Source organism: Cygnus olor, chromosome 8, assembly GCF_009769625.2.
Source record: "Cygnus olor isolate bCygOlo1 chromosome 8, bCygOlo1.pri.v2, whole genome shotgun sequence".
Taxonomy (NCBI): domain Eukaryota; kingdom Metazoa; phylum Chordata; class Aves; order Anseriformes; family Anatidae; genus Cygnus; species Cygnus olor.
This window is the reverse complement of record NC_049176.1, coordinates 1,881,871-1,903,967: the sequence shown is the minus strand read 5'-3', so window position 1 is coordinate 1,903,967 and position 22,097 is coordinate 1,881,871. Positions and strand designations below refer to the sequence as shown.

General features: G+C 41.2%; 1 long non-coding RNA gene across 1 annotated transcript in view; it reads right to left on the bottom strand.

The window, feature by feature from the left end:
- The window catches only part of LOC121074114, an 84,376-nt gene extending 67,808 nt beyond the window's left edge, over positions 1-16,568 (bottom strand). Inside the window, exon 1 of the long non-coding RNA XR_005822137.1 lies at positions 16,371-16,568. This is a non-coding gene — a long non-coding RNA (uncharacterized LOC121074114). The remainder of the gene's footprint in view (positions 1-16,370) is intronic.
- Between the last annotated feature and the right edge of the window lie 5,529 nt (positions 16,569-22,097).

The following is a 22,097-nucleotide window of genomic DNA, read 5'->3' as shown; positions in this document are numbered from 1 at the left end:
TGTACCTATGCAGAACACAGAGGCATTGCCTGAACAACAGAGGGATGGTTTCTTGCACATGTAAGTTGTTTGCCCACAGAAAAGTGGATTTTTTTCTTCATGTGCTCACACATCCACCCAGCCAGATCCTTTCATAAAATGGAGATGAAAAAGAACCGCAGACTTGACTTCCATGTTTGCTCTAGGAAAATGTATTTGCACCACTGGAGCGTGCACGGCTGTGAACACACACAGCGGTTTCTGGAGCTCAAAGGGTAAGCAAAGGTGGTTGCCAAGCAAAGCAATGTGAATCTTGAGTCTGGCAAGCACTCTGCATTAACTTCACTAGCAGAGACACTAGAACCAGGCTGAGATACTGCAAACACAAGTGCTTTCCTCTACTTCTCCTGCTATTTTGTGAACCACTTCAGTATCTTGGGATGCAGGGGTACACACAAGCCCCATGAGCAGCACTCATGTAGTTTTAAATGTATGTTAAATCCAACTCCCTGCCCAAGTTTTTTTGGGTGCTTCCAGTAATGAAAACCAAGAAAAGTCTGTCACTTTGATACAGCTTCCAAATCACAGCAGCACTAACAAGATATCTTAGATGAGATTTTATACCTATTCAAAGAGAAAATATGAAGTACTTTTCTAGACAAAAAAAATCGTAAGAATGCTAATGATACAGTAATAAATAAGAAATACAATGCTCTTCTTGAGCTTGGGCATAAATCAGGTGCTGGTGTGCTCCCTGCTGCTTATGTGTGGTGTTGCTCATCACTACCATAATTTGTACTCAAAACAAAAAAATCCTTTTAAAAAGGGATACAATAGATTTCAGCTCAAACTCAGAAAGTTGAATAATACCGTCATAAACAAAACATTCTCCATTCAGGTCACCCAGCAGTGAGGAATTCTGGGAAAACATGACCAAATTTGGTTCCTCCTAAGGTGGATTTCATGATTCGCTAACTCAAGTATCTCTAAATCTTTTTGTACTAAATCTTGTAAAGCAGTTCCTCCTTGGTATGTTTGCCCTCTGCCAACCACCCCCCACTGGAAGAGGAAACCCAAGGGAGGCAGGCTGCAGCCCCACGGGGCAGGAGCCACCACACACCAGCAGGCCGCCTGCCCAACCACCATCAGCACATGCCACGAGCTGTCCTCACCTCCCCAGGGCTGGCAACCCTGGCTCCACGGGACACAAGGGCACACACAAAGCTTTGTGGTGCCTGGGAACTTTGTGCTGGGCCCACACGCACTAAGGACTCTGAGACAGCACTTCAATTGCACGGGTGGAGAACGCGGCCTGGCACTGCTGCGAGGCAGGCGGGTGCTGGGTGACCTGGTGGCAGGCCTGACGTGGCCGGTCCCCAGGCACCCTCAGAGGGCACATGGCCTTCAGCGACAGCACTTCCATCTGCCAGGGTCTCCTGGGGACAGTCCTTTCCAGACAGGTGTCCACCTCAAAAAGCAAATGGACTTTTCACTGTGGCTTTTCCTGCATGAAAAGAGTACCCAGGCGTGCCCGAGAGAAACATGGTCTGCTTTCGGTTATTTTCTCGGCCACAAGGGTTAAGCCTCTTCCAGTCAGAAAGGCAGAACAAACAACATAAGACTGCTGGGCAATTCTGCTCTAAATACAGAGATCAAAATAAAAGGGGAAAAAATATATTACTTCACCATTTCAAGTCGTTACCAAAAGAAAGATTTGGGGGTAAAGTGCTGCCAAGTTTGGCACTGCAAGGCAAGACACTGCCGTCATACTGGGCACAGGGACAGAGACCATGCGTGCTGTGTAAACGCAGAGCACTGCATCAAAGGTGCACCTGACTCCACCATCCATTTTTCCACCTAATGGGAATAACCTGGAGGACCCCAAACACTACCTAACAGCTTGGATCAAAGGGGACAAAGAAATGTTCGCTGTACTCCAGCTGAATTGGAGTTTGCTCTACAAGATAAAAGAATATTTGTTTTTCCTCATTATATGAACCTTTTTCAACAAAATAATTAACTGTAGCATAACAGAAAGCTGCACTGGATAAGAGTTTTTAAAGCATGTATTGAAATACAACTATGCCACTGGAAAAGAATTTGAAAGGCCATGTAGGAATATGCAAAAAAGATTAGTTTTTTTTAGAACTTTATTTTTATATATATATATTTTCTACCCTCTTAAAAGCATAACCATCAAAGCAAATAAAAGTTTAATAAGTAAAAAAAAAAACATTTTAAATGAAAAACCATGATTAACTTATTAGGACCCATTAAGTGTATAATTACAAGGATTCTATTACATTAAGATACCAATTTCTTTAAAGCCAGAAATAATACCTGCTGAAACTTTAATTATTTAAATGAGAAGAGAAAGAGGCATGTTATCTTCTCTGACAAAGATTAAAATCAATTTAATTGCTTCTCTGCTGCACTGACATGATTCTTGCTGTGAGTCAAGCAACCAAAAAGGGAAATTAATACTGCAGCTGTTAATCAAGTGATATTTGTGTGCTCCATCTTATTATAGCAGGAGAAAGAAAAACTGGTACTTTGGAGAGTTTGTCCACACTATATTTCATAGAATTTTTTTTTTCTTTGCTTCAAAGAGCACCTTTACTTCATTTGAGTTGCAGGCATCTCCAGGTGACGTGCAGCCTGAGAAAATTGTATGTTATATTGTTTGATCCCCTTGCAAAAATTGTTCTGCCAACAGTAAGGTTTGTTTCAAATTAAATTCACCCTTGGGTATCTGACTTGCTACTATGAAATTACTAAGTCACACCAAAAAGGGATAAAAATACAGCTGGAGGAGGGGGTTGCCTATGAATCATAATGTATTTTCAAGGAAGAAAGCAGGTCAAAAATCAACAATTTCAGTAAAATTAAAACATGCATTGGAAAACATGTAACAGCTGAGCACACAGTACAACCCATGGCTTCTATCTGCCGATTTAAAAATGTTTATCCTTGCAGTGCCTTTGTTAAACCTCTGCACCAAGTGAATATTCAGCAACATCACAGTCGACAAATTAATGTATCTGATTGTAAGAAAAATGGTATTGTGAAATATTTATGAGTTCTGAAATACAAACCCGTGTGGTGCCTCATCATCTCTTATCAGCCCTTGTTAACTTTACAGATGATGAGAAGCACCAGAATAACTGAGGTTGTCAAAACTAATAGATCTCAGAGGCTCAGCACCGGCACAGTTCAGTTCCATCTACAGTCCATTTCTAAGAAGTTTTAACTCCTTCATTTCTCTTCATTGTACATGAATCAACTCCATTACCTGGGCTGTTATTTACTGTTGATAGCACCCAGTGCTCCAGGCACTGTCCTAGACATTTCAGGATGCGCAGGTGGCACTATGGGGAAAGAAGTTGTGTTAATAAAGTGATACAGATACCAAATAGTTTGATTTAAATAAGAACCAGACAGAACTTCGGGTCCTATTGGAAACTCACAGAATCATAGAATATCCCGAGTTGGAAGGGACCCATAAGGATCATCGAGTCCAACTCCTACTCCAACTCTTGGATGTGAGGACAGCAAAATTGAGGTAGAATTCTTGGAGAGGTGGCTTTTTGGGATAACATGTATTTGCTAACAGAATGGTTGGTGCATGGAGTGATGCATTAACAGCTACAGGAGACACCGCAAGCTAGAGGATGAGGCTGGCATGCTTTGGAGCAGCAAAGGGAGGCCACAGAGAAGGGTCAAGAAATCTGTGCCACTATTCAGCCCAAAAACAAAGTACAGGAATCCAGCAGCAGTCTCTGATCAGCATTAAAGATTTACGTGGCATGTTTTGTAACTGGGTGAGTGGAGCACCACCTGCATCAGACCAGCCTCATAGCAGGAGGCCTCTGCAGCCAGGGAGGACAGAACTTGAGCAAGAGTCGCAGCAGAGGAAGATAAATGTCATGGAGATGCCAAAGGAGTAACAGCCAGCTCTTGCTCATGTGCATACACGCACCTGCAGGCTGGGAACGAAGCACGGGCTGAAATGCAGCATGAGCAGGGGCTTGAAACAAGCTGCAGCATCAGAGTAAAACTTTTCACTCAACTGACATGGCAAACAAACATATCTAATAACAATCACATCCTCTGATGTGTGCAGAAGAAAAACCAAAAAGGGTTAGAGAAGGAGATTTATAGAATGAGCCCAATTTTATTTTCTGCAAAGTGTGACACAGCAAGCTTCACTTGCTTTGATACCTGTCAGAGGGTCTTTGTCACCCAGAGACAGTCTGTCCATTGTCTAGGGGAAAGCAGGATTGACTTTAATGGTTGCTTCTCATAAGAGTCCTAAATGCAATCCTGCATATCTCTAGGAATAAATAGAAGTGATCCATCTTGTTTGACAAAGATAACATTATGTTCTCTTTCTTCTTTGCCTCACATCTTGTGTATCCTACCTCCGTCTGCCTTCAGTGTCAATGGGACTCCATGGGATTAAGAGTTCTTTTACATGCCACAAGAGCTAACATGACCACTTATAGTGATCGATATGTGAGGATTTTGTGGCCAGCCATGGTGCTAGACTCAACAACTGACTAAAAAAAAAAAAAAAAAAAAAAACACCACCAGCCTGAGACAAATGGCCAAGAGACACAAAATAATTGAATAATTGTACACAATTCAGTACTATCTTCGGTGCTGAAACATTAAAGCAAAACGCCCAAAGTTATCAGGTACACATCCAGCACCTTCTGGTCAGTCTGGTAATCACTTTTGGAAGAACTTCAACTTCTGCAGGATGCACACCAACCTCCCCAAGGCATGGGAACGCTGCTCTGGAGAAGCAGAGGATGGGGGAAAATAGAAGGGTCATTGTGGGGCAGGGAAAGCACTCTGGAATGGGGAGAACAGGATAAAAGTCTCCTGGCTGTATGGTACCCATCTGAATCTACCACAAGAGAACAGAACCCAAGCATATTGCATGCACCTTCAGCAGCTTGCACAAAACAGGCTTGAAACCATGATTCAGTTCACAGCACCAACTTCCCAAAAAGCTACCTACAGGGACCCTAGAGAGTAACGCATTTGGAGTACCCAAGCTTCCCTTCACCAGCTCTAACACCAACTCACAGCCAAGAGATGCAACCAAAGCAGAACTTAATCATGCTCTGACCCAGCCAACATCACCTCAAAGTTGCAGACTTACTAGCAAAATGCTAAGCCTAAATGCTTCATGCTGCTTAGGTCCAATGCAGACCCAAATGTATTTAAAGGATCTGGAGAAGGAGAGAGGAGAAAAAGTTTCCGTAGTTTCAAAGGATGACAAAGATACTGAAAGAAGTATCCTTTTGTAGAAACCTGCCCAGTAAAAGCAGCTTTTGTTATTGATTTCAAATAAAAAGAACAAAGCTGATGCAGGCCATTCTATTGGACACAAAAATATTTTCAACATGTATTTTGATACATGATTATGGGAACTCTTCCAACAGACATCTTTCTTTCCTGAGTACCTCACTTGCTTTTTCAAATGGCAGATGTACATGTCTATGATTCTATGACTCGCTGTTATCACCTATAAGACTTATAAACCCTTCCACTCCTCCCAACAACATTAATTCCCACTGGATTTTTGTACTTACGTTCCTCCTTTTGCAGAGGTGGAGAGAAATGCTGTCTAACATCTCAGCATGGTGCCCAGCTGAACCTTTAACATTTGCAGTACTCTCTAGCCAAAATCATGCTCCTGCTAGTGGTTATGATGTTTGTGGTAGGGGTCAATGGGGAGAATATAAATAGAAAAGATGGTTTAATTTTCCCTGCAAGAATAATTTTATGGAAGGAAAATGAGTCAGAAACCAAGGCCAACAGTATCTGTTTTTCTTGATCCAGGCAGATTTGGTGAAGATTCCTGTTCTTCACCATCATGTATTAGTTCTGACATGGAAAGCACTTTTAAAGAGCACATTGATCCACTGGTATGGAGAAAGGATCTGCTCTTTGATGGCAAGCACGTACAAGAAAACAGCTGCTTGCTGTCCCAGCATGCTGAGACTGGAGTTGGGTTTCTCTACAATTCTGCACTGAACACCAAGGCCCCATGTCAGATAGACACTTTTTTTAGGACACTAGCAGCCAGAATAAAAAATAGCAATGAGACATTTTATAACCAATATTTTGGTCTCAGTCTTTTCTCAGCCAACAACACTTCATAAAATTAAAAATTGTGTTCAAAGCAGGTTTCTGGTCCCGTACAGCATGCCAGGAAGTAAAAGGACATTAGAAGCTTATCAGCTTTCCAGTATCCATTTCTTCAGCAAGGCATTCTCCCTTCTTGCAACACCAATCATTTACAACTAGACTGGCAGGAAAAAGGAAAGAGGGAGGAAGGGAAGGGTATCCCCACAATTTTCAACATCAGTAGTTTTTATATTCTGACATTATGGGAACATAACTAGCAGCTTAGTATGCATCACTAGATGAACAGCCATCATCAGGGACACAAGAAAAACACAAAAAGGAAAAAAAAATATGGAGATTAGTGGCACAACTTAGAGATTTGGGAGCTGGGAAATCCCACACTTCAGATGCCTAACAGGATTCTACACTAATGGTTCTACAGGGATGCTTGCAATGATTAATTCATGCTTATGGCTATACCACTGACATCTGCAGCAAGTTAACCTCTCTGCCTCAATTTTAACTTCTGCATATTACAGATTATGGTAATCTACAAATGATGTGCTAGGAATTAGTATTTGAAACAGAGCTAAAGCACAAAAAGGCACAGAATGCTACCAGCTATCAGAAAAGAAAAAAAAGATTATTTTTTTTTATTATGATGCCCATGGATATGTAATTCAATACTGTATGAAAAGAATGCAACCTGGTTTGTATGTGACACGTTCTGTACAAGGAGAAAGAAAGAAACTTTAGAGATAGATAGCAATTGTGAAAAAATGTATACAGCAAGCTCAGAGACCGACAAATGCTGTGGATTTATGAAAAGAACAACTATAACTATTATTATTCTAAGTCGTGACAACCCTCAGATATAGCTACGCAAACAGGTTCCACCTGGGAGGTTAAGTGTGGATTTACAGCAAATTTACTGCTTTGTAGTGTCTACCCACATGTATGCTTTCATTGTGCAGTGAATACAAGGCAGTTGTATCTATCACATTCATTGTCCAGTTTATGTAAATTCAAATATATCTGAATCTCAGAATATTATCATTAAAAACACATGCATCTGAGGTGATAACAATAGCAGGTCCTGTATGATACCAGCAAACAAACCTGAAATGGAATTCAATACAACATAATGTAATCCAATGCAAAATGATGTGAAAATGGCCTTACCACAGCTCTGTGCATTGAACAGGCATTTAAATCTTATTGTGTCTGGTTACATTGCACTATTTGGGCACATTTCTAGATAGCTACAAAGAAACATTATGCCTAGTAATGCTAATTCCCCACACAGAGCAGATGGTTTCACCATAGTGAAAATGTGCATTTCAAAGTCAGACCCTATGTAGGAAAGGTAACGGTGGAAACCGTAGCATCTAGTTTCAAAGAAATACAGCTCAGAGGTACAACAAAATAAATAAATAAATAGAGATGCAGTACTGGCAGAGAATACAGTATCGTTTTACTGGACTTCTACAACAAGTGGAGGAGCCAGAAGTGAGATGTTGAGGCTTTCTTTACCGTTTAGGAACAAGCAGATGCACAGAATATGGCTAAAGATGTGGGGACCCAAACAACTTTTTGTTGTTTTATAAGCCTGGGGCATCAGAAAGGGGAACTGCCAGTCCTAAAGGAGAGCTCAGCAGAAGCATGAAAAGAAGCAATACCGCCCCATAATCCAGTGAAAGAAACAAATACCTTTCTGAATGCCCCAGGCAGCCCAACCACATCAAGTGTTAGCTCTTCCAGAAGGTATTTGGTCTTGGAGGAGTTGTCTTGTTGTTTCTAAGAGATTTCTCCATTGGAAAACAATCTGACAGCTTTTTGAATTGGAGAATAAAGATGGTAACCCTGTAGTTGAGGAAGATCAGCCCATCCCTGTCACTGTCCAACTTCCTGCAAGCACAAGGTTTTAGTGCCCTTTTATGCTATAACCCTTCAGGTGGAGAAATGGGCTTGGCAGACTTCTCACTAGCTCCTGCAAATTTATGCCCTTTGCAACCAGCATGAGCGAGGGCAAGCAGGCCCAGCATTTTACATTTGATATCCAAAGCTCAAAAGGAGTTAAATGAACCTAAGTTTTTTTGTTGGAGGACATTTCCCCTGAGTATCTTCAAAGACCCTGGCAGAAGGCATCATTGCTTATTCCAGCCCTGACTCCTGGCCCAGAAGAAGCCTGCTCAGACCCAGCGGTAGAGCTCACACCCTGCTGAGGGGCGCAGGTCCATGCAGGGGCTGCTGAAGCCCACCCAAGCTGAAGGAGCAGCAGCTGGGACCTTTCCGTGCAACCAGGGATGGGCTGCACACACTCAGCACTGCCTGCAGCACTCAGTGCTGGTTGTATCATGAAACCAGCAAGAGTTCAGAGGGTTTTTTACTACCTGCAGAAGTTTAATAAATTTTTTCTATGATTACACCTATGTGGGTTCTATTTAAGTTGGATTTAATGCTTCCGCATTCCCTGTTGGGACATAACTGAGCCAAACAGACAAGATTCACCAGGAATCAACTCCCAGATGGGGCGCGTTTCATACCAGCACACTTTCAGCTTCCCACAGACCCGGGTAGTGGTCTCTTTCATCCTCAGACCAAAACCCATGCTGAAGTCATGCCCATGGTTTCTCCAGAAATCATTTCATAGAAAATGCCATATTCTCTGAGAAACTTTGGGTTTCAACAAATCGCCACTTTCTGATATTTGCTTTATTGAAAAATACCCAACTAGTTCCATGAATATAGCATTAAATCTGTTGTACAAAAATAAACACAGAAACTGGATATTGTAAATTTGGAAAAGTGTTAATTACAGCTAAGCACATAAAACATATGTCTGTTACTAATGTATATTAAAAACAGTTATATATAGCAGCTTGTTTTCCATTGCTACAGCTATGTAACGGCTGGTGCAAAATGAGATGTGAGAGGGCAATTATATTGAGACAGTGCATTAGTATCTACTTTGGTCACTTCACTGGTGTCCTATGGACATCACATGTACTGAAGACAAAACACCACTGCTTTTCAAGGACCTTTGACATGTGAAATCCAAGTATCAACTCTGCCCCCGTTCTTTGTGAGGAGCAATGAATCCTAGATCAAAAGCTCGTCCTCTCAGAGCTGCCATGGCTCCACAGTGAACACACCTGGAAAGTCTTTGGCAGCAGCCTATGGCAGGGCTTAGTTATACGTATAGAGTCTATCACCTTGGAAATGTCACCTGGTGCTTGCAGTGGCTGCTGCTGGTAGTTCATCAGAAGTTATGGAAACTCTCCTACAGAGTTAAGAGATGAAAAGTAGTATCTAATATAAATAGAGGAATTAGCATCAGCTTTAAAATAAATTAAGTGACTTGTCATTCACAGAAATGGACCTCACAACCTTTCCTTTTAAGTGCCATTCATTGCTGGGCAGCAGCTAAACTCCTCACACAGATGAGGACTAGACAACGAAGTGTCCAAGCTCTAACCTGCAGCCTGTGCCCAAATACAAACTGGCACCCAGCACCACCAGCTTCTCTGCAACCATGCAGCAGACCTGACGCTGGAGCCAGCCACCACAACCCAATGCACGCACATACTTGGCTACTTCATTGCAGGCTCTCCCCAGACAGGCTGAATGCAGACTTTTTTTTTTTTTTTTTTAAACTGGTGACTAAATGCACTGGATCTACTCAAAAGAGTACATCTGCCAAGAGGAATAAAGCCCAGGACTTCCCATAAAAGCAGTACAAAAAAAGAAAAAAAAAAGAAAAAAAAGAGAAAAGAAAAAGAAAAAGAAGGAAGGAAAAGCCACTTTAAAAGTCTGATCCAGTTTCCAGCAAAACAGAAATCACTACACCAAAGCACCTTGCATGAATAACAGCAGAATAAAAACCCTGAAACAGCAGAGATTCCAGTCACATTTGCACTAACCCAAGCATCTTATTGGTATCTTCCAAGGCAGAACTTGCCCTTTCCCCATCCAATACTTAGTTAAAATTTAGAAGCAATCAATAAGCCTTCCATAGCAGAGAACCATTTTCTGTATGTGTCAAGTTTCCTCAATCATTTGCATACTACACTGGGGTTTTCTCCACCCTCTGCCCAGGGGCTAAGCCCTTACTTCACTAGAAGGAATTACAAAAAGTTGGAAGTGTTCAGAACATAGGGTGAGCTGTTTCTATCCTACTAATGGCTTTTATACATTCAGCATTTATAAAGCTAGTTGCATACACACACACCAGAATAGATATACACATAAGGCAGACAAATGCAATAAAGTGAATTTGATGTTGCTAACTAGTAGCTATTGAAATTCTTTGATAATACTACAGAAGAGTTTGAAAGTAGCCAGAAAAAATATTGGTTCCTTTACAAAAAATTAAAACTTAATATCACACAAGAAAACCTCATTGAAGTTTTATCACATTTTGCCCTTGCTGAATAGTCTTGGCTTCAGCAGCTGCTACATGAAATGCAACTGTCACTACAGTGAATAAATAAGTAAATAGTGCTATAATGCAGCTGCCCCCAATAACAGCATTAGTATAAAGCCTTTAGTGGTACCCACCAGCAAAACCAGAAATGCATTCTGACTTTAAAAAGATATGTTTTCATGTCATCAAACATCTCAGTCCATATTCTATTAAATGTATGTACCAGAGCTTATCATTGATTTTTCTTTCTTCAGAGAGCATAGAAAAGAGCAGGTACCTTGCCCACTGCTGATTCTGGTTTCCACCCTGTAAGACACTTCTAACACAAAACATAAACCATTCGGGTTCTCTGTACCCCAGCACATTCTCCAACACTACAGAACGAGTTCTCTCATCTCACCCTGTAACCAGCACTACCACAAGTTTTCTACTCCCTTTCACAAGGCATAACACAAACAAGGGCACCAGAAAAATGCTGGTGGGGTAAAGGGACGAGGCAAGACCAACTCCCTTGCCTATGCCAGTCTGCAGATTTCACCTACACAAATATACAGCATTGTAACAAGCATATTTGGGCAGTATGAATGAAAAGTGTTGCAGACAAACCATTTTTATTATGGTTTTAAGTTCAATAGCTTGTACTTATTCTGCTTTAAATATTTCTTTTTAGTTCTCCTGTGGAGTCTCATTTAAATACAATCACAATTCTTCAAGCCAAGTTATTTCCTTGGTAGACAAGCTCTTTTCATAGAAATGAAAGACGAGTCTTTTGTAAGGTCACCCTCAGCTTGCCCAGAGAGAGAAGAAAACATTAATAAGGACCTGCTCCGCATTCTAGAAAAAAAAAAATATGTATATTTTTAAATATATTAAAAAAAATAATAATCAGACAAGCAAGAACCAGGTGGGAAGTCTTACTATCTACTCATTCAGCACTTCTGAAAACAAATCAATTTAGTCATCTGCAAGCTTGGCCATAAGCTCCCTGCAGGAATTTTAGCTCATGCATACACAAGCCCCAAAGAGTTTTTTTCACCCAGTTTAATCACATGGCAGAAAATATCATCAGTTTTATTGTATATGCTAGCTCAAGTTATGAGATAACATCACATTTCCGAAAAGGTAAAAGAACTGCGGAGCATGTTGGATTTACTAGCAAGGTGACAGAAATTATTTTAAATGTTCGATTCAGCAGCTATTCTTGCTGTTACTCAAGGTATTCTCATAAAGAGTAGAAAAAAAAAACTAAGGCAGTCACGAAGGAAGGTGAGTGTATGGAAGTTTAAGCATTAAATGTAGGACTAGGACTGTAGTATCAAATATGAAATTCAGGTGAACTCATTGCAAGGACACTGACAATTAAAAACATCTGTTTTTGTGGGGTTTTTTTGTTTGGTTGGTTGGTTTTGTTGTTGTTTTCCCTCTTGACATGCAGGTCAACACATTAAAGTTTGGGAAGACCTGTGGGGATAATATACTGCAGAGTGAAGTGCCAGAATAGCAGAAAGCCCTGCTGCCATTTTGAATAGCTCTTGAAGCAGCTGGCTGTCACATCAAACATCCCAAACTACCTAATTTGTGGCCATACCACACTCCGATATTCTCGTTAATTTAAAATCATCATGATACCTAGAATAAGGAAATACCTGTGTTTTCTGAAAGAAGTTGTTTCTCTTTCTCTCCCCAACACCCCTTCCCTTTGGCATTTCTGTTTTTTGTTACTCCTCTCACAAATTATTTAGTTATAAGCAGGAAGGTGGCAAATACATCTGCTGCATTGTTTAGAGTACTTGATTTGCTTGTAATCTCATATTACTTCTGCTTCAAAATGTATTTTCTTAGTTTTTAGTTTTCTCATTCTTCTTGTAGACTAAAGAGCAACAGCCAGCTATCTCAAATGTTGCAGAATGTATGGGAAAAATTGTTTACCTCAGACACAGCACCTTTTCCTCTGCAAAGATATTTCAGCTTCACCTGTCCCTTGCAAGTCTTGGTTTTTTTGTTTGTTTTTATATACAATTTCAAGTCCAAAGTAAACTACAGAGTACATCCATATGTAATCATTTGATCTTGGCTTAAACTAGGCAATCAGAAAATGGTTAACATACTACAGCTGCTCCGTAACAAGGTGGTCAACACCCCCTGAGACCCGAGGAGCCAGCTCTCAGAGTTGGGATTCCTCCCACAAGTGTTGCAAGAGACCCGCTCCAGAGCACTTGCTTATATGATTACAGGGGCTTTGTGAATACATCCAGATAAAAACAAATTCTAGATGTATTATTTAGAGCTGTAAGGAGAAAATCCATAATCCTATAAGCAGACTGCCATTCAGGAGCCCCTCACCTCATTGAGGCACCACACGCAGGCCGGCCTCTCAACACACACTACTGTTAACCCTGGGAGGTTTGTGAGGTAAAACAAGGCCTCTGACTCCAAATTTTTTACTGGATTTAGGACATTTTTTAAATGTCCTTTTTAAGGTTTGAGGATAACACTTCTCCTCAATAAAATGACTCTGCAAAGTCTTTTGCTTAAAAGACGCTTGTCCAGGGATCTTAAAGTTGAGGTGCATTCTAGAAATAGCTGAATTACAGTCAAACTTTCTTGAAGTTAAAAAAAAAAAAATTTTTAAATGAAGAATTCAAGTCAGACACCAGGTTGAAAACTTCAGATTCAACAGTTAAAAAACAGACCAAGCCATAAAAATCAAGAGTCATGACCTAAATTATAAGGTCGTCCTTACACCTGTGCAGTACAAATTGCACACAATACAGTTTTGCAACACTTTTGCAATAGGATGCGGTAGTGTCACAGATTTTGGATGCGATGCTGACTCATAATTGCACAAAACATCTCCTCCTCCCCTCTGTTTATTTAAAGATTATAATACTGTCGCTGAAAGCACAGAGGAAAGCCAGCATCTCCCAGCACACCTTCACCAGCCACCGCTCAGGACAGCCCGGGCCAAATGAGGAGTGCTGCACTTCCACCACACTTCCCTCCCCTCTCAGCTATTTTTCCCTCCCCAGACTTCTTGCCGTTGTTTGAAAAGCAACAATAACCCAACTAATATTTAACTCAAATTTTAAACCCATGCTGTTTTCAATTTGTCCTCTCCAAAATGGGTCTTAAATCAGAAAGAGGAAAGCACAAGTGAATTACTACCCTGTGGGAGGCTGAAGGAGGGATTCAGATCTCCAAATACCAGGGTGAAGCCAACCTCCTCAAACCCATTTTTAAGCAAGCAGCCTGTTTTTTCAGAACAGCTGAGCTTGCAGCCCTCACAACTGAAGAAGCATGTGGCCTCAGTGTATAACGTTGCCTAGCCACCCAGTTTCATGCTGCTGTTTTTGAAAGTTGTATCGTAGATTTGCTTATTTTGACTCTTTATCTGGCTTTTACTAATGTCCTCAATACCAGGTTTCAAGAACTTCCAGATGTGTGTATTAACAGCCCAGGCAGCTTTTCTAGAGAAAAACAAATCTCATCTTTGAGTTGTGCTTGGAAACATCCAACTTTCATGAGTTTACATCTACACCGTCACAAAGACAGAGAGCCACCTTGGGCCCAAACTCACCATTCCCCTGGAGAGAATTATAGATATGAAAAAAGAAAATCAAAAGGCTTTGCAATTCCTCTGTGGCTCACTGAGCCTGTAAAACTAAACCCATTTTATTTCATCATATTCAAATCCCTATAGTTCCAGTGAAATTTAATTATACCTTCACTTTGCATAATTAAACAGCCATTGCATAGCTTTATAAAGCATATAAAATGACTGATGAGTGTAGCGGAAAAACTTTCAGAAGTACTAAGTGGTTACGGAGGCTATAGGTATATCTAGAGAGCAGCTAACTCATAAAAGAAGCACCATTTTGTTTGCCCAGCAGGATGAAGTAGCTCTCCACATATGCCTTTTTTTTTTTTTTTTTTGCGTCTCATCTATTGCAGTCAAGATTGGGTATTTTATCTACCTAATTTACAGCTAGCTTAAGTAATTGCATCATGCAGAACAGATATATCCAAAGTCCTGCCAATTATCAAATGGGACTCACTATCAGCCACAAAGGAGCTTTTGAAAGTTTCCCTGTTTGGTGAAGTGGTAGCTACAGAACCATCAGCTAAATCCTTAGCACCAATTCATTCCAGTACATTGAGTGAGAAACAATATATTTACAAACACACAGGCACGCTCAACAGTCCTATTACGTGAAGCTTTCTACCTTCTTTGTATGGCCTGAAAGCCAATGTAGGTCACATTCACTGTGTTTTGGTAGGTTTCCTCTTCCCTGTATTTTTATACCACATCCATCACTTTGGTAAACAAGTCTGCCTTCCTTAATTCATTCCTCTTTGAGAAGAGGTGCTAATGAGCTGTGATATCTTTAACTGTAGATCATGAAAACTTGTTCTGATTTTTTCCCTTTATTAGAAATCATATATTTTTAAGCAGCTAGAATATGATTCCAACATATCATTTCAAGGATTATATCTCTTTTTGTTTTCTCTCTCATTCCCTTGTCTTTTCAAAGAGATTTCCTTTGCTGATAGAGCTATTGCTGAAGCTAAAGAATACAATTTCCAAAATCTTTTCTTTAAGCAGCAGATGATACACTTTTCAGTCACCGCGTAGAACGTGGAATGTAATTAACAATAGCCTGCTTTGAGAATGTATTTTATGTTTCATGTACTAGGTGAAAAGCAGTGTGTTTTTTACCTTTCTTCTCAGAAATTCTGGAGAAATTTCACTGTGCCCACAGAAAGCTACCATTTTATATGTAAAATTACTCAGATTAAATTGACTTGTCTTGCCCTCAGTCATTTTATTAAACATTTTGCTTTACTTTTTTGTCTTATTTTATCAGATCACAACCCAGGAAAGCATTTCTGTGCACAATACATAACATATAAATGTACTAACACGCAAGAAAACAGGAAAAATATTACCTAGGACTAATACATCATAGTGTAATTCAGATGGTGAAACAGGTGTTTTAACTTAGTTTACAGGTTTGTATTCAACTATACTTTTAACACAGAGTAGTAAAGACTAGATGAAAAAACAGATAAAGTAATATTATACACGTGCAAAAATGTTGAAGTAGATTTATGGCATATATGAGAGACTACTTAGACAATCAGGCAAAAATCAAATAAGCACAACACTCTCTGTTTTAGTCTGCAGTCTTAAGATGGACAGAGTTTTCATATCTTTTAGAAAGGTTGGATCGTTCCTTTTTCTTGACAGACTACTACCACACTCCCTAGATGAAATGTTTTTTCCTCAATTTCTATTACTCGGTTTCCAGAAGCGCTTCTTAGCTTGGCTCAGTTGGCAACTGCCCGGAGCACACAACCTGATCACAGCAGTTCTATAATTTAGCATTTGCACCCATACATATGTAGCCTATAGACAGGCACAGGAAAACTGAAGTTTATAACATACATGTCAGTGGAATAACTATACAGCAGAGATCCTGATTGAGGAAAAACAACCTTGAAAGTCCACCAGATTGCATAAACTAAAAATAAAATAGTTATGGTTCATGGAAGTGTCATTGAAAAGCAGGAAAAAAAAATGGTTTTGGACAGGAAAGAAGGGAAAGCTAAAGCAATATATTATCCAAAATTGAAAGTCAGATCATCAGGTTTGAACAGCATGGTAACAGATCAGTTCTACTTTGACCCTGGGACAGGCAAGATTTTGGTTAGAAGACAACAGAAACCACCACAGAACAAAGTGGAAATTACTGGACAATCATTGTCCAATAAACAGCTGAAATACACAAATACAAAACTGAATTGGAAGCAATAAATGACCTACTTTTCCTTAGAAGATCCAGCCTTAGGAGCTGCAACACCGGAAATACCCAGAGCCTCTACAAACCTGCAAACCTACTCAGCCATGCCATCCCTAAATTACTCCTCTGACACCTGGTGCCACCAGGGCCTTGGGCTGTGGTGGGTGCCCCTGAGCACACAGCTGCAGCAGTTCAGCACGACTGCCCGTTCCACCTGCTTCTTACCACCCCTGGGTGGGAAGCTGTTGTCTCTGCAACAGGATCAGAGCAGAGCTCAAATGCCAACACCTCAGCTCTCCCACCTCAGACTGTGTTTTAGCATAAATCCTTTGATGTCCGTTTCAGCTGTGCCAGATCTCACTAGGCCACCCCATATTGTTCTCTTTTTGCATAAAACAAACAACCAGAGACAGCAATGGCTTAAAGTGCTGCTGCAAAACTTGCTGCCACCACCATGTGAGAAGTGTCACATGCGTGGAAATAGAGCAAGTGTCTCAGCAGCTCAGGCACCAGGCTTCCTTCTCACTTTCCTGCTTTACGCTATGTCCTCTGCTAGTGCGATGCACCACGGGGCACGGGGAGGTGGCTGCCAGCCATGCCCAGTGAATGACGTCCTGCTGGGCTTTGTCTGCCGTGCCTGTACTTTATGCAATATTGTAATCTACAAAGGCATTTGTCAGGCAGGTTCCTTTTACTCAAGCACAATGCCGGTTTGTGCAGGTGGAAAAAGAAAATAGGGGAGGAAATTCAGCTGCCTGCTCTAGCACTTTCAGACTAACTCTTGGAAACAAAGGTGCAGCATTCACTGCAAGTGTCATCGCTATAAAACCAGCAATGAACACAAAGGATTTAAAAAACAATCCTCACTTACAAATGCACATTGATTTTCAATAAAGCCATTTGCACGTTTTTTCCCTGGGACTCCAAGTTGACTGTCACCACTGATTTACAGGCAAGATATCTCTATATAATACTATTACTATTATTATTTTGTAAGCGTTAAGACTTTTTAAGCTTTTTTTTCTGCTTCCAACAGTGAGGAAAATAATATGAAAGCAAAAAAGAAGAGAAGAATGACATTTGATTTTCTTTTCTTTCCTAGTAGAATTGCTTGGAAAGCTGAAAGAACACACAACCTTACTGGATAAAGAGGCATTTGTTTTGAAACTGCAACACATCATATTGGCTTTTCACCAGAAATGCTGCTAACAGACCCAGCACAGGAAATTAAGAACAGACAGCTCTAGGAAAGCTTTTTATGATTCACATTCTAGGTGAGTGGCAATTTTTTCTTCCTCTCTCAGCACCTTTCCACTACAAAACATCCACATACTAGAAGGCTGTCATGCAAGAGCAAGAGGTCATGTGAAGAAATTAAAGTAATACAACCGGCTGATATAGGTCAACCTGGTGATAGCAGACCTTCTGATTCAGTACTGACTTAATTGGGCTAACAGGCAGGATAGCCACCGAAAGAGCAATCAGAGTAAAAACATACTAATAAAAACAGGGCAGGGAAGTGAAGAACACCTGTTTGGTGATGCCAGACACTTCACACGCACACACCTGGAAATGCGAAAGGAGAAAACCTTACAACAAACCCCTTGGCTATTTTTCATCCACACATAGATACCTATGGGACCTGATTTCACTTTCCAAATAGATGTAACTACAGCTGCTTCACTCATGAACTGTCTCCTAACACCGCTGATGAATAGCCCTACATTTATCACACAGGGACACTGATCAGAAAGGAATCTGCCTTCTGCTCCAAATTTCAGTAGAAGTGCCTGAAACCAGGAAACGCCACAGACAGCCATGGATTCATCTGGGAATAATGACACCGTTGTTATGACTCCTAAAGAGTTTTCAGTTCCTGTCAAAACAAAAAGCCAGCACGTGTGCAGAATGGTTAACAGGGACTGAGGGGGTTTACACGGGAGCCAGCTCCCCTTGCAAGCCCCTGACTTCTCCCTACACGGGTCCCTGGTTCTTTGCTGCAGGCTGCAGGGAGGGCTGCGAGACTGCCCGGCCTGCTCTAGGGCCACGAACCGGGTACATTCATAAATTCTGCATTTCACCCATTAGTATCAGTGTTTAACATTAAATATTTAGCGTCAATATTTAACAGGGATGAATGAGATGACCTGGATAATTATAGTCTTCTCAGCTCGACATCAATCCAGGGAAAAATAATGAAGCAGCTGATACAGGATGCAGCTAAAAGAAGTGATGAAAGGTGATGTCATGTCAGAAAACATGGTTTTATGGAAAAAAAATAGATCTCAAACAGGTGTTGCCTTTCTTAAGAAAAATACAAGTTTCACTGAGAAGGGTAATATACGTAGCCTTCCAAAGGGTACTTGACTTGGTAGTTCTCATTAAAGAGCTTGAATGATACAATGCCAACCCTGGAAGTTTTAGATAAAAATGAAAGAAACTTTCTGGACAATATGTGGAGGTCACTAGGCTCCAGCTGGCTAATTTAAGGGGAGAGAAGGAAGAGAAACCCTGCAGGAGGTGCGGAGACAAAGTGGAAAGTCCCTTGTTCTAGAAAGTGCCCCACTGATGATCCCGCATTTCACATTGTTCCTGATGCCCTGGGAAGTCCCATGGCTGTTCCCAGCTCGTCTCATCATTTTTGACAAGTGAGCTCTTAGTATCCCTTTTCAGGACAGTGATGCAGCAAAGGCTAATTATTGTTCTGCCTTTAAATTGTAGCTAAATATATGCTACATCCTGCTGATTTTTGTGTTTGAGGATGATGGATTCATGCACGTGCTTAAATCAGAGTCTGAATCCTTCACATCTTGGCTGAGCAATGAGTGTCAAGCAAGGAAGGGGAGCATATTTTTGTTGCCCAAAGAGAGTAGGACTGAGCCCAAAAATCAAGTATGGTCCTGGATGTTACCTGAGGGTTACCTTCAAGCGGTGTCAGCTTGGCTCATATCTGAAGCGGTAGCTTTGAGCAGACAAACACACACAACGTCCTTCCCCAGGAGCTATTGCTATGTCCTTCCAGCAGAGAGGGAAGCAGATTATTTCTGGCCCTGACAGCCTGGCAAAATCCTATCCCTGCTCATACAAAGTGAGCAATTCTTCAAGGCTTGTTTTGAAAGGTTTTTTTTAATGGTTAAATAACTATTTGTTTTTACGTTGTTATCAGTCATCATGGTGAATGGCCAGTGATAACAGAAAAAAAAAATAGGATGTCTTGAGAAGGGAAGTATACCTGGAGAGCCGGTTATAAACATTCCTCAAAAAAGCATCCTCGGGAAAGCTGTTTTTTATACCCTCCAAACACATATCTCAGGCACACTGGCACTTCCTGAAAAAAACATTTTAACTGCTTTAATTAAGGAAATATAGCTAAGCTGTCACATCCAGGTAAGCTACTGCCACTTCTGCTGAACAATAACGACAAAGGCTTTATTCCCAGAAACCTGGGGGTGGGGACAGTTTTACAAATCATTTTCTTTCTGTCCATCCTGATTCTTGTGTGAGACCAAGTTTGTGTTCTCCTCTGTACTGAAATTCACTGAGCTAGAAAATGTAAGACTAGAAATATCTGTTCACCAATCCATGCTAGAGCATCAGTTTAGAAGACAGCTGATAAAAATGTTATTGGTTTTAAAAGCTGAAGTCTGATGTCACCATGCCCTCTTCTCTCTCCCCTCCTTTTCAAGGCACACGAGTAAGTCTCATCAGTCTCAGAAGGAACTGTTTCTATCACAACAGCTGAAATTCTGGCAAAAATATCTAATTCTGGAGGAGGAAATAACAGACTGCTCTAGGATTTAATGTTTGTATTGCTCTACCAGAGCAATGTTTTGTGTTTTAAGAAAAACAGAAATGGAAGAATAATACCCCGAATTTTGCATATAGCAATTTTAAATGAAGAAGCTGAAAATGTTTATAAACATAAAGGATAAAATCCACAAGAATATGAGCAGAATCGTCCAGCGTAGGCAAAAATACCATTGCAAAAAATAGAAGTTGAAAAAATAAAATTGAAAGAATAAATTTGCCAGATTATTATGGAGATTATACCTCTGTCCTAAAAGAGAGAGAAAGAAATCACCTCTCTTTTAAGCTGATCTTAACTATACATGGAGACGGGAAGGACATGCAGTTGAGGGATGATTCTGTGACCCAAGGCACTGTGAGAGGCATGGCTGTGATCCTACCCAGCCCTGGCTGATGCAAGGGGCAGAGAGGGAGCCCCTGCCCTTGGGTCTGCCACAGCACACAGCACCCAGCCCAATAAGTGGCTTTCCCCCTCCATACCCCGTACCAGCTGAGTGGGTCCTGGTATTCATGCAGCTAGCCCAGACAGAGCTCCACCATGCAGCAGTGTGGTTACGTGTGCTCCGATCGCCTGCTCTCAGGCTCACTCTGGCAAGCATGCATGAACTGCAGTTGCACCTCTGAACTCCAGTAGCATAAGGAATTAGCTGAGGTGACCTGGCCAGCCAATGCACCCTGGTGCCAGGGGTGACCTCGCCGGGACATCAGTCCTATGCACGCACAGGTCCCCGGGGAGACGCCTTTGTCCCCCAGCTTTCCGACCTGAATCTCTCATGTCGCACCTCCCGGGGCACAGCAGAGAAGCCTGGCCAGATGTTTCAATTTCCTTGTATTCACAGCTCTGATTGCATTAGACTAGACAGGATTTCTCCACTGGCACTACCCAGGGGTAATGTGAAATGAGTTATGAACATTATCCACTCTGCAGTGTACATATCTGATGCTGAGAAAGCCTTAATAGGGTCAAGTGGAATTTCATGCTTGAAGAATCTCATATGCTTGGACATGACCCAACTTCAGAAAACGAGTTGGTTGTGTTCCTGTACAAATGCGTTGGAGATTGCGTTCCTGGTAGAAAGCAGCTGCCAGCTGGGGAAGCCGGCATTATCTGTCCTGAAGGGGAGCCCTGCATGGGGAGGATGCTTTCTGTTGTTTCACTGTAAACTGTTTGCTGCATTAAAGGGCTCTTATTCTTTGTGAAATGGTGACTTTAACAGTGTTTGGTTCTGTTTATTGGAAAAAAATGAACTATAAAGGAAAGAAGAAAAGCTTAGCTTTTGAGCAAGTGTTAATCACGACTCAGCTCTTCGCATGATCTCAACATTTCAGATACTTAACAGAGAGCAGAGGACACAGCATCTCTTCCTAAATCAAAAGCTGAAGGTTTTGTTAAAATCCTCTAAATTGTTCAGTGAGCAACAGAATCAGTGAAACCTCACTCCTGCACACGTCTGCTCCCAAGATGAGCATCTGCCAGCACTCTGCTTCCAGCCTGGTTTAGCACAGCACTGCTGTGGTGGGAGGGTTTCCAGATGCCCTATCTAAATGCATAAGGACGCAATGTCTTTGAAACCCTCACCGTCAGTCAAAGCAGATTGACACGGACTGAGCCCAACAGGTCCACGAGTTACAGGGATGGGGCAGAGATACAACAGGCAGACAGAAAGTGATCACATAACGTCTCACTTTGTTGAGAAATCAGGCTAAAAAGCAGTTGAAACACAATACATTTGTGTTTGTATATACTGATATATACATGATCAATAATAATATTTATCATTGTTGTGGCGCTTTTCACGTGCAACATGTCCCGATTTAATCACTGACCACACAGTGCTGAGGGGGAAATTCTGGTGCCTGCAGAGTTTTTGCATAACTGCAAGGGGGACTCACCTGACAAAGCCTGGGTCAGGAGGAGTTAACACATAGTGCAAAATTATCAC